Source organism: Hordeum vulgare, chromosome 4H (genome assembly GCF_904849725.1).
Source record: "Hordeum vulgare subsp. vulgare chromosome 4H, MorexV3_pseudomolecules_assembly, whole genome shotgun sequence".
Classification (NCBI taxonomy): domain Eukaryota; kingdom Viridiplantae; phylum Streptophyta; class Magnoliopsida; order Poales; family Poaceae; genus Hordeum; species Hordeum vulgare.
In genome coordinates, this window is record NC_058521.1 from 447,488,685 (window position 1) to 447,507,788 (window position 19,104).

The window sequence follows — 19,104 nt, forward strand, 5'->3', positions numbered from 1 at the left end:
CTAAGAAGATAGTGATGGTGGAGGGTGAAAGTGCATCTAAACCATGGACTCAACATTAGTCATGAAGAACTCGTATACTTGTTGCAAAAGTTTTAGTATTAATCGAAACAAAGCATTCAACGCATACTCCTAGGGGAAGGGTTGGTCGGTATAAACCATCACGCGATCCCGACCGTCACACAAAGGATGACAATCAATAGACTAATCATGCTCAGATTTCATGACATAGCGGTTCACCATACGTGCATGCTACGGGAATCACTAACTTCAACACATGTATTTCTAGATCCACAACACCTTACTAGCATAACTTCAATATTACCACAACCACAACTCAAAACTAAATGAGATGAATCAAACTTCTCTAACTATTCAATGCACATGAAGGTGGAAGTTTTCATATCCCTTTGGGTAACTACCCCTTTTGAGACTACTTTCAAAGCATAGATCAAGTACCAAGCCACGCACCGCTATGCTCTAAAATATATAAGTGAAGCACACATAGAAAAATCAACTAGCTCAAAAGATATAAGTGAAGCACATGTGAGCTGAATTGTCTACCAAAGGATATAAGTGAAGCTCAACAAAATCACGGTGAGTGCATGTCTCTGTCTAGCTGTGCAGCAAGGATGATTGTGACACAACAAAAATAAAAGACTCCTACGATACAAGACGCTCCAAGCAAAACACATAACATGTGGTGAATAAAAATATAGCCCCAAGTAACGTTACCGATGGATTGAAGACGACAAAGGGGATGCCTTCTTGGGGCATCCCCAAGCTTAGGCTTTTACGGCATCCTTGAATCATCTTGGGGTGCCTTGGGCATCCCCAAGCTTGAGCTCTTGCCACTCTTTATCTTTTCGTCCATAAGAACTTCACCCAAAACTTGAAAACTTCAACACGAAACTTAAACAGAAACTCGTGATAACATTAGTGTAAGAAAGCAAACCACCACTTCCTTAGGTACTGTAGCAAACTTAAATTCTACTTACGTTGATGTTGGGTTACTGTATTTTCAATCTTCCATGGCTAATACCCCCCGATACTATCCATATTTTCATCAAAATAAGCAACCAACTCAACAAAAACAGAATCTGTTAACAGCAGACCAGTCTGTAGAAATATGTATACTTCGGATACTTCTCATACTTCAAAAATTTTGAAAACTTACGAAAGTATGAAGAATTTGCATAGAAATCAGCAACAAAAAGAATCAACTCAAAAGCTCTTATAGAAAAAAAAGTGAAAATTCTTTTCTTGAGCAGAAAGTTTCTGTCTTTTCCAACATGACCAAACGATCACCCCCAAGACTAATCGTAACGGTTTTGCTTGGCAAAAACGCAAAAAGAAACACAAAAACACAATCATAACAGAATTATGAAAGTGTGGAAAACACAAAACATAAAGAAAAAGGATAGATTCGTTGGGTTGCCTCCCAACAAGCGCTTTTGTTTAACGCCCTTAGCTAGGCAAAAGGTGAAGGAATCACGTATAGTCATCTTTGGTGCTCAAACCATAAGTAGCCCTCATCATAGATTCATAAGGCATTCTTATTTTATTTCTAGAAAAGTTCTCCATGCCCTTCTTTAGAGGAAATTGAAATCTAATATTCCCTTCCTTCATATCGATGATAGCACCAATAGTCCTTAGGAAAGGTGTACTAAGAATAATGGGACATGAAGGATTGCAATCTATGTCAAGTACAATGAAATCCACGGGTACATAGTTCTTATGTGCAAAAATAAGAACATCATCGATCCTTCCCATGGGTTTCTTGACAGTAGAATCCGCAAGATGCAAATTAAGAGAACACTCTTCAATCTCATGAAAACCAAGAATATCACATAAAGACTTTGGAACCGCGGAAACACTAGCACCCAAATGACACAAAGCATTGCACTCATAGTTTTTGATCTTGATTTTGATAGTAGGTTCCCACTCATCATGAAGTTTTCTAGGTATAGAGACTACTAGTTCGAGCATCTCTTCAAGAGATTTCATCATAGCATCTACGATATGCGCGGTAAAGGCTTTACTTTGGCTATAAGCATGTGGAGAGTTTGCAATGGATTGCATCAAAGAAATGCATTCAAACAAGGAGCAATTATCACAATTGAAATCCTTGAAATCCAAAGTGGGAGTTTCATTACTACCCAAAATTTTGATTTCTTCTACTCCACTCTCGACACCTTTATCATCAAGATAGGTGGACTCCGAATCATTGGGGCGTTTTTCATACAAAGTGGATTCATATCCAGACCCTTCATCAATAGGTTTGACACGCGAAAACAAAGATTCAAGAGGAGTCACACCAAGCACTTTAAGATCTTCGTGATTTGCATCACTAGAACACACCCTTTTAAACCATTCATGCCTAGCGCAAATTTGGGCGGTTCTTTCTTTGCTCTCATTCATGGAGACACTCATAGCTTTCAAAGTTTCATCCAAGTTGACCTTGGGAGGAGCACATCTAACTTTCAAAGCATCAATATCACAAGACATCCTATCAATGCTCTTAGCCAAATCGTCAATTTTGAGTAGTTTTTCCTCCATGGACGCATTGGAAATCTTTTAAGAGTTGATGAACTCTTTGATATTACTCTCTAAATCAGAGGGTAATTTGTTATGATTTCCATAAGTTTTGTTGTAGGAATTGCCATAATTGTTAGAGGAGTTACTAGGAAAAGGCCTAGGAACATAGTTTCCTCTAAAAGCATAGTTGTTGCCAAAATTGTTCCTACAAACAAAATTAACGTCCAAACTAGCGTTGCTACTCTCAATCAAGGAACATAGTGGCATGTCATTAGGATCTAAAGGAGTGTTTCTACTAGCAACCAAATTCATCAACTCATACATCTTAGCACTAAGCGAGTTAATTTCTTCTATAGCGTGTACCTTTTTGCTAGCAGGTGACCTTTAGTGTGCCACTGAGAGTAGTTGGTCATGATATTGTCTAGGAGTTTTGTAGCGTGTCCTAACGTGATTTCCATGAACGTTCCACCTGAGGCGGAGCCCAAGATATTGCGACAAGCAAAATTCAAACCAGCGTAAAAGATTTGTATAATCATCCACAAACTCAAGCCATGAGCAGGACAATTTCTAATCATAAGCTTCATCCTCTCCCAAGATTGTGCAACGTGTTCATGATCAAGTTGCTTGAAATGCATGATATCGTTACGTAAGGAGATAATCTTAGCCGGCGGAAAATACTTGGATATGTAAGCATCTTTGCACTTATCCCAAGAATCGATACTATTTTTAGGCAAAGAAGAAAACCAAGTTTTTGCGCGATCTCGCAATGAGAAAGGAAAAAGCTTCAACTTAATCATGTCATTATCCACATCTCTTTTGTTTTGCATATCGCAAAGCTCAATGAAGGAATTGAGATGGGAAGCGGCATCTTCACTAGGAGGGCCAGAGAATTGCTCTTTCATAACAAGATTCAGCAAAGCTGCGTTGATTTCATACGATTCCGCACTAGTGGCGGGAGCAATCGGAGTACTAATAAAATCATTATTATTGGTACTCGAGAAGTCGCAAAGTTTGGTGTTTTCAGCCATGAAGACTTCAACAAACAAACAAGAACGCAAGCAAGCAAGAAAAACGGCAAAAAACGGCAAAAAGGAAAAAAGAAAAAGGCAAAGGAGAAAGGCAAATGAAAATGGCGAATGTGAAGTGGGGAGAGAGGAAAACGAGAGGCAACTGGCAAAAAAAAGTAAATGCAAGGGATGAGTTTGTGAGACCTACTTGGCCAGATCTCTCCCTCCTCGGTACCGGCGCCAGAAATACTTCTGCTACTGCAACAAAAGACCTTCCAATGGTGCCAGAAACACGTGCTGACAGGAGACTGTTCTTGTCTTGATACTCCTCAGCAACGGCACCAGGAATCCTTCTGCTACGGCTACGCCTTTAGGGACTTCCCAGGCAAATATGCAAAGGATTTCCCCCGTGGCCTTGGAGACTTGTGTTGGTGTTCCCTGAAGCGGAAAGGGTGATGTAGCATAGCGGCGGTAAGTATTTCCCTCACTTTTGAGAACCAAGGTATCGATCCGATGAAGGAATATCACAAGTACCTGCACAAACACAAAAAACTTGCTCCCAACGCTATGAAGGGGTTGTCAATCCCTTATAGATTGTTTGCCAAGTGAGAACTGAAAGCAACAAAGTAACAAAGCAAAGTAAAAGCGAAAGTGGAAACGATAGGTGTGAATAGACCCAGGGGCCATAGTGTTCACTAGTGGCTTCTCTCATGAAAGCAAGTAGACGGTGGGTGAACATATTACTGTCGAGCAATTGATAGAACCGCGCAAAGTCGTGACGTCATGTTTGGGAAAGATTATATCTATAGGCATCACGTCCAAAACAAGTAGACCGATACTTTCTGCATCTACTACTATTACTCCACACATCGACCCCTATCCAGCATGCATCTAGTGTATTAAGTCCAAAAGAACAGAGTAACGCCTTAAGCAAGATGACATGATGTAGATGGACAATCTCATATCTACGATAAAAGCCCATCTTGTTACCCTTGATGGCAACAACATGATGCGTGCCTTGCTGCCCCTTCTATCACTGGGAAAGGTCATCACACGGTATGAACCCAAAAACAAGCACTTCTCCCATTGCAAGAATCATAGATCTAGTTGGCCAAACAAAACCCAAGACTCGGAGAGACTTGCAAGGATATCAAATCATGCATATAAGAAATTAGCAAAGACTCAAATATATATCATAGATAATCTGATCACAAATCCACAATTCATCGGATCTCGACAAACACACCGCCAAAGAGGATTACATCGGATAGATCTCCCTGAAGATCATGGAGAACTTTGTATTGAATATCCAAGAGAGAGAAGAAGCCATCTAGCTACTAACTACGGACCCATAGGTCTGAAGTGAACTACTCACGAGTCATTGGAGGGGTGATGATGTTGATGTAGAAGCCCTCCAACTCCAAAGTCCCCTCCGGCAGGGCACCGGGAAAGGTCTCCAGATGAGATCTCGCGGAAACGGAAGCTTGCGGCGGTGGAAAAGTGTTTTCGTGGATTCCTCTATTTTTTCTGTATTATAGGGAATATAAAGGCGAAGGAGCTAGTTCAGGGGGGCGCCAGGGAGGCCACAGGCCTGGTAGCCGCCGCCCCCCTGGTGGCGGCTACAGGGCTTGTGGGCCCCGTGTAGCTCTCCTGCCTTGGCCCTCAAGCCCCCTGATCTTCTTCCATTCGGGAAAAATATATTTTGGGGTTTTTATTCCGTTTGGACTCCGTTCCGAAATTAGATCTGAAAAGAGCCAAAAACACAGGAAAAACTGGAAGTGGCACTTGGCACTGAATTAATAATTTAGTCCCAAAAAAGATATAAAAGGTACATAAAACATCCAAAGATGACAAGATAACAGCATGAAACCATCAAAAATTATAGATACGTTTGAGACGTATCACACATCATCCCGTGGCTAACTCCTTAGTCACACTGAGCTCAATATGATGGTGTATTACCGAGTGGGCCCAAAAATACCTCTCTTTCACACGGAGTGACAAATCTGAGTCTCGATTCGTACAACCCAACACACACTTTCGGAGATACCTGTAGTGCACCTTTATAATCACCTAGTTACGTTGTGACGTTTGATACACCCAAAGCACTCCTACGGTAACCGGGAGTTGCACAATCTCATGGTCTCAGGGAAATGATAATTGACATTGGAAAAGCTTTAGCAGACAAATAACACGATCTAGTGCTATGCTTAGGATTATGTCTTGTCCATCACATCATTCCCTAATGATGTGATCCCATTATGAATGACATCCAATGTCCATGATCAGGAAACCATGACCATCTATTGATCAACGAGCTAGCCAACTAGAGGCTCACTAGGGAGACATTGTTATTTATGTATTGACACATGTATTACGGTTTCCGGTTAATACAGTTATAGCATGAATAATAGACAATTAGCATGAACTAGGAAATATAATAATAACCACTTTATTATTGCCTCTAGGGCATATTTCCAACAACTATCACTAAGTATATATTTTTTTGTTTTGTTTATTTTTTCTTATTTTACTTATTTATTTGTGGGTGATACAAACAAGCAAATTTGAAAAATTAAAAACACAAGAAAAAAATGAAAAATTAAAAACATAAAAAAAATTGATTATAGGAGAAGCGATTGGAAAGTTATGCATTGGAGAAGTGAGGGTCGACCTTGAACACTTGTGTCCATGCTCATGGAAACAATGTAAAAAAATTCATGGAAGTTTCTCATAAAAATAATTATCTCCTTGTAAATACCACTGTACCATAAAAGTAATGTTCATGATGCTCTTTTGCATATTTCGTCTCCAATCTTTATGTGAGCATCAATGAAATCATCGTACCTAGCTAAAAGACATTAAAGAAAAGCGCTTGTTGGGACACAACCCAACAATTTTCCTTTCTGTTCTTGTGTGTTAACATGATTAAGCTATTGTATTAATCAATTTTTGTGTCTTTTATTTAAATAAAGTGCAAAGTAAAGCCTTTGGGATAGTGTGGATACTTGTTTGTTTCATTCTGTGCGAAAACACAAAGTCTTGCATACAGTAAATGAATTATGTGATTTTACTGGAGCGTCAAATAATTCTTACACTTTTACAAAACTTTGCTATGCAAATTCTCTGCGTTTTCCTAATTTTCAGAAATTTTAGAGTCAAGGAAGTATGGTTTTAACGCAGATCTTCACAACCTTTTTTGTTTTTGACAGATTCTGTTTTGCGTGCATAGTTTGCTTGTTTTATCATTTCCATAACTTATATTGAGTGATATAAATTATGGGAATGATATAATATAGTACTTTTTGTGTGAGAACAATTATGAATCTTGTTTTGTAAGTACCTAACTGAATGATCTATATTTATCATACTAACCCATCTCACGAAGTTCCGTTAAGTTTTGTGTGATTGAAGTTTTCAAGTTTTGGGTGAGATACCAATATGAGGAGAATAAGGAGCAGAAAGAACCTAAGCTTGGGGATGATCAAGCCACCCCAAGGTAATATCCAAGGAATACTCAAACATCTAAGCCTCGGGATGCCCCGGTAGGCATCCCCTCTTTTATCTCCGACATTATCGGTATATCTTATTTCGAGCTTTATTTTTATTCATCACATGATATGTGTTTTGCTTGGAACATCATTTTGTTTTTTCTATGTTAGTTGTCATTTGTAATATTGTTTTTCATAAAAATTTCCAAGAATTGCCTTCAGAATGCTTGAATCGCATTTGTAATGTTTGTTCTACAAAAATAGAAACTTAGGATGTAGTATTTGAATTATCATATTTTACTAGAACGCAGAAAGTTTCTGAAATGTTTACACAGTACTTTCATACAAATTATTTATCACGTACTAAACTTTCATATTTTTTGTAGCTACATAAGTACACTTTTTATATAGATTACTACAGACTGTTCTGTTTGGACAAACTGATGTCATAGTTTCGTTATCTACTTATCCTATAGTTTCCATGACTTATATTGGTAGATATAAATGGTGGAAATGATAACATACAGTACCTAATGTTTGGAAATTATTATACAACTTGTCTGGGCAGTACATAAAATTTGATTTACTTCTATATGTACTAACCTATCTAACGAGTTCTTTTGAAGTTTTGTGTGGATGAAGTTTTTGAGGCTTAGGTGAAACCATGATATGAGACGAATTAAGGAGACACAAAGGCTAAAGCTTGGGTATACCCAAGTCAACCCAACTAAATGTTTCAAGAAGTCTCAAGCATCTAAGCTTGGGGATGCTACGCATCCCACCTCTCTTCATCAACAACTATCGGTTACCCTATGTTGAGCCTAAATTTTTTACTTGTCCACATGATATGTGCTATTCGTGGAATGCATTTTTGTTTAGTTTACTATTTGAATAAAACTATAAGATCTGAATACCTTTATTGACACACAAGCCTCACATAGCTACTTGATTGTTTAACTACTCATTGATCTTCACTTATACCTTTGGTAAACGATTCCTATGAGAACTCTGATAGGAAATTTTCCTCAGACGACTCCCGCGTCATTCGTTCTTCTCTAATCGCACGGTCCATATTTAGTAGTAAATCTCGCTCGACCTACGTGAGTAAATCTCGCCTGCCCCACATGCCCGACCCATTCACCCCAGCTTGTCTCACATCTCATGGGCGCGCTCATCCCTGATCTCGTTGACCTCAACGTCCCATCTCACCGCAAAGCTCTCCCTCCACCGAGCTGGGCGCTGCACCTGTTTGCATCACCAGTGCTGGTCAGATCTATTTCCCGCGCCCCTTCGAGTTCACCTAATGGGTGTGCTCACCATCCACCTCGCCATCGTCGCCGATGCACCATCCTAGGTGCCCGTGGCCGCTATGACCAAATTGTTGTTTGTGCTTAACCACGCTGCCCGGAGAGCATCCGTCGGTCCGAGAACCAGCAGGCCAAAGGTCCTTTTTGACACATGGATTCCAATATTCAATTTTGGATTTGTATGTATGCTTCCACTAGGCAACATGTGTGTTGTGCTTACAAGATTTGTTTTTGCTACAGATATCGATGCTTCGTGTAAATTTGCTACGTGCTTTGTACTTGTGTATGGACTAGCAAGTTGTAACCACTACCCCCTTTTGTGTTTTTGAATGAGTCGGATGCTCCTAAAATATCCATGCTTTGGAAGCATTGTACTTCAGTCCAGATAGATTGTAACGATAGTACGGAATTAGGTTGACAAATTAGTGTTTCTTTTTTTTCCTTCGAAACAATTCATTCTTATACATGGTTCCAATAATATTCACACATACTATTTTAATATTATCAAGTCAACTATATATTCTTTAACTTATTTGCAAAGCACAACTATTTGATCATGCTTGCAATTGAAAAAAAATCCATGCTTCTGATGTGTTTAATATATATTATGATACAATGTGGACGACGCTTCCTAATTTTAATTCTTACATTGTATATCTCTATGGTATGTCCAATTTTGCTTTTAGCATTGTAAGTGTACGCTTATTATGTCGCAAAAAGGATTTTGATGGAATCATTAGCAGAAATGTGTGTTTCAACCACTACTATTACGTGCTTCAATCAGTGCCAGTGTTGTTTCTATACATAAAACTTTATTGTACATCCATTTTTGCACATTTTAATGTATCAACAACTATTAGTGTGTGTTTTCTTCTTTCTCACTGAATGCTTCTAATGCACATGTTGTCTTCAAGATGCTTTGAAATTACGTTGAGTGTGTCATAACTGAGACAAACGAGTCACTGCTCAAAGTTATCGGTTGTACTAGAATAATGGTTGTCCATGACCAGCTTGTAAAAACTTATTGTAATATTCTTCTGTTTAATTGCAAAGGGAATTGTAATATATTTTTTTCTTATCATATGAAACAAATAGGAGGCTTAATCATTCTTGTTGTGCTTACTGATGATTCCTTTGCGAAACAAATGTTTCTATTGTACAAGAAAAATGCTTGCTTTACACCAAAAAAATTTCCTTCTCCCAAAAATGTAACATAAACTAAATCCTTCCATTGAAAAACATTTTTCTGCTGCATAAGAAAGCATATGCTTTCATCAGTTTGGAATGTTTCCAGGGCACAAATGCAATGTCGTCTTTGCATAAAAATGTGTCGAGAAAAACATAGGTAGTGTACTAGATGCACATTATCTCCCGTATGCTTCCAACAGTTAAAAGGAATGTTTCCATGTCAAAAAGATGCACATTATCTCCTATAAATATGGATAACATATTATTTTTGGAAGTAATCCTTGGAAGCACAATTCCCGGAAGAAGATGCACATTATCTCTTGGGTAATATGGATGCCATTTTTTCTCGCAAGCACAATTCCCGGAAGCAGGAAACATATGATAACAATAATTAGCATAATTCTCAGAAGCATAATTTTTGGAAGGAGGAAACAAATCCTAACAATAATTTCTAGAGTAGCTACGATCAGGCCCATCCCCAGAAAAAAATACCATCGAGTCCATGCATGCATAGCAGGTACGATGCACAAGTCAATTAATGTTGCAACCCATCAATGAAGTGTGAAAAATTACTAGCTAATCTTACCACAATGTACATCTGATCCAATGGTCGTGGACTGGTCTAACAAATGCCAAGCATCAGTAGTCTGATGCCTAGTAGTCTCCTATATCTTTTGAGAGTAGTTTGGTTGTTTGCTCTTGTGCTTCACTTCTATCATATGAGTAAATTGTTGAATGAATTGAATACCATGAAGTTGAAATTATATTTTTATTACATGCCTAGTAGTAGCTTCACATTGGGTTTAGAAAGTGAAATATTTTGAAGCTTGACAATCACAATATTGTTCATACAAGCAATTCATGAATGATTGGTATAAGGAAGAGAACTCTCACGTATAAATATATTATCTTGGACATTTTCCATGATTTGTGAATACCCATTAATTATTTTCAAACTTGAGAAAAATAGTTGAAGTTGGACAAGGAAGACAACTAATAAGTTTTGGCTGTGTATATTTGCATAGAAGTTATATTGTTATGGATTCTCCAACATGTGGTGTTTGCTTAGGACCTTTTGCTAGACAAAAATTCGTACTAAGTAGAGATATTATTTGTGCATCCAAAAACCCTTAAACCCAGTTTCTTGCCATGAGTGTCCACCATACCTACCTATGGATTGAATAAGATCCTTTAAGTAAGTTCTCATCAGTGCAAAAAGGCAATAGAAATTGCTTCTAAATGTGTTTGATCGTTTAGTGTAAGAGAAAATTGAGCATTGTACGAACTTGTGATGGCAAAGTAATAAAAGCGACAAACTGCATAATAGAGGTTGCTAACATAAGGGGCAGTATAATGTGACGTTCTTTTGCATGAAGGGATTGCGCATACGAAACCAAAACGTGCATGACAACCTTTGGTTCCCTCTGTGAAGGGCCTGTCTTTTCCCTTTAAATATTTACTTTTATGCAAGAGTTAATAGTATGCATTCTCATTTAAACCTCAATTATTCTCTAGGTGGCAAGCATCATGTTGGGGAAAGATATAGGCATATATGGCCTGTAAAACATATTTGATCATGACTTATTATTGTTGGCAGTTATCTCTATGATAAATGAGTTGGGAGGCGAAACATTAAGCCCCTATCTTTCTCTATGTTTGATGGATACCATTTGGTCTAAAGATATGCTTTGAGTACTAGGAATCATCGAATACTATATGATGATTGAGTATATATAAATCTTACTTAGACTTTATTGAGAATAAGTTGAATTGCAATTGTTGGTGACTAAGAACTTGGGTTGTTAAGTTTCAAGAGAGTTCATTGTTTGAACCACAAAATGTGAATTGGTTGCTACTTTATCATGATGAGTTTCTGTAAAGGTGTTGTTATGATTCAAGGAAAAGTGATTGAAATTATCATTGATCAAGCTTATGCACTATGATAGCATTCACACTTCATAAATTATTCCTTTTATCATTTGCTACTCGAGGACGACAAGGAATTAAGCTTGGAGATGTCGATATGTCTTCAACATATAGATAACCTATAAAGTATTCATGCCATGTTTGCCTATGTTTACAATACTTTTATATGGTTTTTCTGCACTTCATATGATACATTTATAAAGTATTCATGCCATGTCGTGGTGTTGTTTTTTGTTCACAAATAAAAGTTCTCGGAATCGGACAAAAGTTTTTGATGATTTTTTTGTAGAAAAAGAGAAGTACTGGAGCAAGGAGCCACCAGAGGGGGGCCCTTGGTGCCCACTAGACACCAGACCGTGCTAGCCCCGTCTGGCGGGATGATGTCTAATGAGCACCTGGTGGCCCATCTTGGCGTGATTCCAAGCGCCAAGAATCCTATAAATATAGAAACCTCCTGAAATTACCCTAGATCAGAAGTTCATCCACCGCAGCTCTCTGTATCGATGAAAAACCAATCTAGAGAGAAAAGAGTAGCGAAAACTGGAGAGAAACAGAGAGAGGGATCCAATCTCGAAGGGGCTCTCACCCCTCCGGGAGCCATGGAGGACAAGGACTAGAGGGGAGAACCTCTCACCATCTTGGGATAGGCCATGGAGGAGGAGGCCTAAGGGGGGAGACTTTCTCCCCCTCTCTGCTAGTGGTGCCAGAGTGCCACCGAGGGAGCCATCGCCGTCGTGATCGTCTTCATCAACACCACTGTCTTCATTGCATTCCTCATGTATTTTCAACGGTCCACTCTCCTGTACCCCGCTGTAATCCCCTACTGAACATGGTCTTTCATGCACATAGTATTAATAAGTGATTGATTGCTATCCTATGCTGTTTGAGTAGATCAATGTTGTCCTTTGGGTTGATTGATGATCTTGATCGGTTTGGGTGTGTGTTTTATATTGGTGTTGTCCTAAGGTGCTTTCCCTGAGGCACAAACGTGAAATATTGACACTCGAGGGTGTTGCAATATGCTCATGAATCTCTTATAGTGGGGTGGCGAGAGTGATAGAAACTTACACCCGAGTAAGAGAGTTGTGTGCGTATGGGAGTAAAGAGGACTTGATACTTAAGGCTATGGTTGGATTTTACCTTAATGATCTCTAGTAGTTGCGGAAATTTGCTAGAGTTCCAATTCTAAGTTCATATGATCCAAGTCGGAAAGTATGTTAGCTCATGCATGTCCCTCATATAGAATTGCAAGAATGATTACGGATCTTGTCATCAATTGCCTAGGATGATTCCGAACACCATACCATCATTATTCCACACTCTGTATTTGTAATATATTGTAATATATTCGAAATCTGTATATTGCAATAACTATGTTCATATCTTAGTTCTCCAATATCAAGCAAACCTATCCTCTTAATGCCCACAATGCAATTTTATTTCTCATTTCTAGATAGAAGCAAACACTTTGTGTACATAGAGTCGTATCGATGGCATATAGGACTTGAGAGAATATTGACCTTACCTTTAGCTCTTGTGGGTTTGACACTCCATACTTACAACTTCCATCTTTGGACAGTGCTATGATGATTCCTTTCACTTGGGGAATATCATCAGTCTACCATTAAGGTCTATAGGAGTTGACTGACTCCATGGAGAAGGAGAAGGACAAGATTATCGACGACAACGAAATTGTATACGATAAGAATTTCAATTTTGAACTTCAGTTGACTCGCTTAACCTCGAAATAAGCAAGCTCAAGAAGAAAATACAAGTCCTGAAGAAGGAGAAGACTCAACTAAAGATGGAAAAACCCATTACGTCATGGAGGGGCGGATGAATAGGAATAAGTTTAAGTTAGTCCTTAGAGGAAACTAGTTAGTGTCGAGAGGGTGAGATAGATACATGTGAAGCTTCTACTTATCTTTTGTGAATATGGTCTAATATGTTTAGTTTTTCAATATAGCCGGTACTATTTTGTTAATTGCTGAAATGTTTAGTTTGCAAAGCTGGTAGTATTTTTTTATTAGATAAATATGACAGTGTCACCATGCAATTATATCCAATGTCATAGTTATTCAAAATAGTGCTGGTGTCGTCTCCAATGCCACCACTATATTATAAGAGTGGCACCATATTCGTGGCGTTGGGTGTCCACGCGAGCAAGTCCCTTTTTGCCATGCCATAGCTAGGCTTTTCTACAGTAGTGATAACTCAATGCAAACATTACTCCATTAGAATTGTCATCAATTACCAGAACCACACATGGGGACTACATGCACTTTCAGTGGGCCACCGAGATATAGACGGGCACTGCTCTTGCAAGAGGTGCTTCCCTAGTTGCCACTACAAGAAATAAGGTCAATTATGATTCCCTATATTGGTCACTGATTCGTCATTGTTGTCGTTTATTGACCTTTTTTGACCAAATTTACAACGTCAATAGCTGGCCGTCAAGAATGAACAAACATGACCTTTCTAAAATTTGGGTCGCAGGTCTCTATCGACCAAAATTTTGGTTTGGTCATTACTCATTTGTGTGAGACACGTAGGATCTGACGTGGCCACGCTGACGTGGCATTGCTAGTGACCAAATGGAATCATCATAAATTTCAGAGCCCTGTCAACCAATCTAGCTACATGGGCCTGGCCCAATACCTATTTTACTATTTAAAATGTCTGATTTGTTTGGGTTGAAGCAATTTTTTTGCTAGAAGCACGCATATCTCAGGATAGGCCCATTGAAAATAAGTACAACAGAAGAAAAGATTGCAAATAAAATGTATATTTCATTTCAGTAGCATATCACATCAAATACAATACATCATCCACCGACTCCACGCATTAAGGTTCAACGCCTAACAAGAGCACATCAAAATAATTTACACGTGCACAACAGAATACTTCTGCAAAAACACCTGCAACTTTCTAGTATATAAGGTTCAACGCATTAAGGTTCATCCTCTTCCTCTACATAATATGCTCCTGCTATTGCCGCCCACAAGAAGAAAATGATGGTATGTGAAAAAGAAGTATGGAGCATGTCCAAATTAGGAGTATACCAAAACAGTATGAGTTTTGCAGCCTAATTAGCATTTTTTTCTCGTATACATATTTCTTTAGTATAATAACTACTCCCTCCGTTCCTAAATATAAGTCTTTTTAGAGATTCCACTAGTAGACTACATACGGATGTATATAGGCATACTTTAGAATACAAATTCATTCATTTTGCTCCGTATGTACACCACTAGTGAAATCTCTTAAAAGACTTATATTTAGGAACGGAGGAAGTACATGTATGTTGGAACACCAACTATTTGTTGTATGAGATATAGCACCAATTCTATTTCATGGTATTTTCTAGGGGATTTACACTGCAAACCTTAAATCTTGGTCACATACATTGTAATTCAGCATAAACTCATCAGTTTTACTAGTGTAAATCAGTGGGTACTTGCAATGCAATTAGTATGTACGTAATCTGTATTTTCTAGGGAATTGACATTATAAATCTTGGTCACTTAAACTCTAATTCAGCATAAGATTATCAGTTTTACTATCGTAAATCAGTGGGTACTTGTAGTGTAATTACTGTATATGTAATCTGTATTTTCTAGGGGATTTACACTATTTTCTAGGGGATTTACACTGTAAATCTTGGTCACTTACACTGTAAGTTTTTGGAAAATTTCATTATATGTAAAGTGTAATTTCTAGGGGATTTTTTTACACTGTAATTCTTAGTTCTTTATAGTGATAGTGACCTGTAATTATAGTGCCATTTCCTCTATATGTGGACTATAATTTCTAGGGGATTTACATTGTAATTCTTGGACTCTTGCACTGTAATTCTTGGTGATTTACAGTGTATGTTCACCAGTTTAGGGTACTTGCAGCCTTGTTTTCGTTGGAAGTTTAGCACTAAATACCTTTCATTTTTTGATTGTTTTAATGCTACCACTACCAGTGCATATTTTCTGATTTTCAATGGGTTGGCCCTTGCGTGGATTGCAAGCTGATGGGCAGCCGGTTGATGTGATCCAGGACTCCAGGTTCAGTTGAAACCGGGTCAGAGTTTAACCCGATCCATTTTTTTAGAAATACAGAACATACAGTTGCCGCGGGGAAGGGCTGGACATACAGGTGGCATCTGTTTATTTGTCGGGAAATTTGAATGTTGTCGAATAGAAAAACAGTCAAATGCGAAATAGACAGTCCCTAAAAATAGGTATACCTCAACTAAAACTGTAGCTAAAACAACTTCATGCACCATATAACTACACTAAGACAATTAAATGGTGAAACTTCCACATTAAGACAATTACTTTGCTTTAAATTAGGATCCAAAAATTGTATATATGTTCAGTTAACGTGGGAGATTGTTTGTGTAAAAGAGTCCAATTTATACCATGTAACTTACATGATAGATGAGCTGAGTATAAATATATATCATCGTAAAATTATATTGAAGATTAGGCTATCTACAATGCAAAAAAATAGATTGCGGCTAGATAAGCTAGCTAGTACGTACTTACATGCAGGTAAAAAGATTGATTTCTTCTGGCTGTCGAGATGCACACGTCGAATGCACACTCGATTGGCCTAAATATGTGTGTACGCCGACCTCCTGAACATGCACCTGATCAATATTGTCTGTTGGAGATGCAATCAAACCTATGGAGGAGAAATGATATTCAGTTGCAGGGACACAACACCAAGGGTTAGAGAGGTAGCGATTGGGCAGGGCCGGGCCGGCAAAATTAAAGGCCCTGTGGGAAACTTTAAAATAAGACCTATTTTCTTGAAATGATAAAACTATGACCAACTTAATTACAGCTCCTTTATGTTGAATTAAACCCTCTGATTTTATTTTGTTCTCATGTTTGTAATAACCAGATTCATATTCTCTAGACATAATTTTAGATGACATAACTTGGGCCTTGAAACACAATAACTCTAGACCAATTAATGTATAAGTATACAAATGATGAAAACAACAAAATAAAATGGATACACATCAAACATTTAGCAAAAAAATATTTGTAGAAAGCTTACCTGGTCGAATTGTTCCTGGACGAGCCGTGAAGCCATCACACCGAGATAGCATGGATGAAGACAGCACACCCTGACTAGTATTACGACGATTGGAAAAAAGAGAAAGTGGCAACAAACGAGCTAGAACTTATCCTGAAGGATCAAGTGCTCTTGATTAATTAGCACGCAGTTTATTTTAAAGATTAAATTGATTATATCGCGCGTCACCGGAACATGGTCGTGTACCTGCCCACTCACCTGCTAGTTGTTGACTTGTTGTTGTCATGCCTCCTTTCGTTGTGGGCTTGTGGCCTCTGCAGATGCCCGTGCCCGCCATTCCTCTGCTGCATCGTCGGCCTGCAGCTACACGACCGCTGTTAGGGTTAGCTCTGTAGATTGGATTACTACTCCTACACGTGGTGCGAACGGTCAGTATACTTCTAGGCCATCGACTACTAACCTTTACGCGTGTGACACTAACCGGGCCCTCTAGCCTGTCATTAACGAACATATCGGCCTGCTGATGTGCTCCTAAAATGGGGCCCCTGCCGCCTGGAGGCCCTGTGCCGCCGCACAGGCTGCACACCCCTGTGCTCGGGCCTGCGATTGGGAGAGAGAGCCACCGGTGATCAACTCAGTGAGCTACCTCCTGCACATCTACCTAGATTAAATCAATCATCGTCAAGTGCATGTATGTGTGTTTATGTAAGGAAGCAATTAACCTGCTTACCTATTGTACGTGGGTGTGTCCCTCGTCCAAAAGCACCTGCAGCAAGGAGTACGCTCCATGTAAGTGTGCCGGAAAGAAAGATTGAACCAACATCACTTGTTCAGTTCCCTGGTCAGTATTGTGTACTGTATTTTGGACTACTTACCTATTTAGACAATACTGAACGTGGGTGTGTCCCTCGTCCAAAAGCACCTGCAACAAGGAGTACACTCTGAATCATGCGTCCATGGAAAAAAAGATCAGGGAACTGGATTAGTTACCCGTGGTGTCTAGTAGAGGCTGCGGGACTAGAGATATTTCAAACGGAAGTTGAGTGAGAGGGGGCCACTTGCTGGTAAGTGACTTCCACAAAGATGAGTGAATGCCCTACAGAAATTGGAACATGGAAAACAAAAAACAAAAGATAATAAGGTTTGTACTGTTTTCTTTCCAGTTGTTCAGTTATTTCTGGCACCAAGCTAACGCACAACACATGATTTTGCAGCAGCCGGAAACCTTTCAAAAGGAGCTGGTTAGGACATCTGATCAAGCTTCCACACAGAACCAACGCCTTCCAAAGGGATATGCATATGTACCCTGTGATTCTCTTTCTAAAGAGAAACCATGGAAACAAAATACACAAACCCATGAACCACAAGAGCCTGGTGGATAGGAATAGCTGAAATCCACACAAAAATCGCATGCCTAGTGTTCTCAACTGAAAAGCACAAGCATCAAGCGGTGCTGGCCTGTGCTTTTGCTGCAAGGATTACCAAACTAATTGGAATCAAGTTGTAGAATGATGCAAACAAACTAGTTGTAAATGAGTGTTTGGTATGAGCTAGGGTGACTTGGATGAATGGAAACATAGGTGCAATGCACCTAGCAGGGCTATACAAAGAAACTTGGATGAATGGAAACATAGGCTAGCCATAGGAAATTTGGGTCAGCCAGCCATCCCAAGCTAGCTACTTGCCTAGGTCAAATCACAGATATCACGAAACGCAAGAAAGAAAATCCATAGCGTGGTCACCTCGGGAGCGGAGTGGTAGGCAATTTGGTTGGTGAGGAGGAGATGGGTCGTCGTCGTCGTCTCCCGAGCGAGCAGACTCCTCCTCTCCTGGTGCCGTCGACATTGACGTTGCTGTTGACGCATCAAGCAGCTAGCCGGGCATCCCCCGAGCGGAAGCGCGTGCAGTCGAGATTGACGCCGTTGGGGATCGGCCTCTTGGATGCGCGGGAGCCTCACCTTCGACACGCCGACGGTTGTGTCTACGCGCGCGAGGGGATGGGTATCGACTGGCACCAAGGAGGAAGGTGGGGATCGGTCGCAGGGGTGGGTGGAGGCGGCGGCGGAAGCAGCGCCGGCTGCTAGGGTTCTTGCCTGGACGTATCGAGAGGAACTGAGGAGGGGATGGGCTCGGCTCTTTGGGCCATTTCCTTATTCATTATTAGGTGGTCACACAGGAAGTGAAAATATTTCCTTTGAACTCCTCCGCGGTCCGCCAAAACCAAAATACGCGCGCCCCCTCAGCCTCACCGACGGGAAGGAATGTTATAAAAAAACGACGGGAAGAAAAGGATGTCTGAGTCTGACTGTTCGATTTTTCGCAAGGGCCGTCGTCACACACGTATGAAAGAAATAAGTTTTTTCATTGGTCGATGCATTGTTCCCACGGATTGCCCCCATCCTTTCGATCATAGTCATTCATTTGTTCTAGATCCGACGATAGAGACACCGTGTCACACCGATCACGCCTAGCTCCACATAAGTAAAACCATTAAAGTAATTGTCGTTCCCGAACCAACTTAGGCCTATGTTTTTTATGGGTTATTAAAAAACGGAAAAAATTTATCTAGAAACCAAGTTCAATATAATATAGTACGAAACTAAATAAAAATGT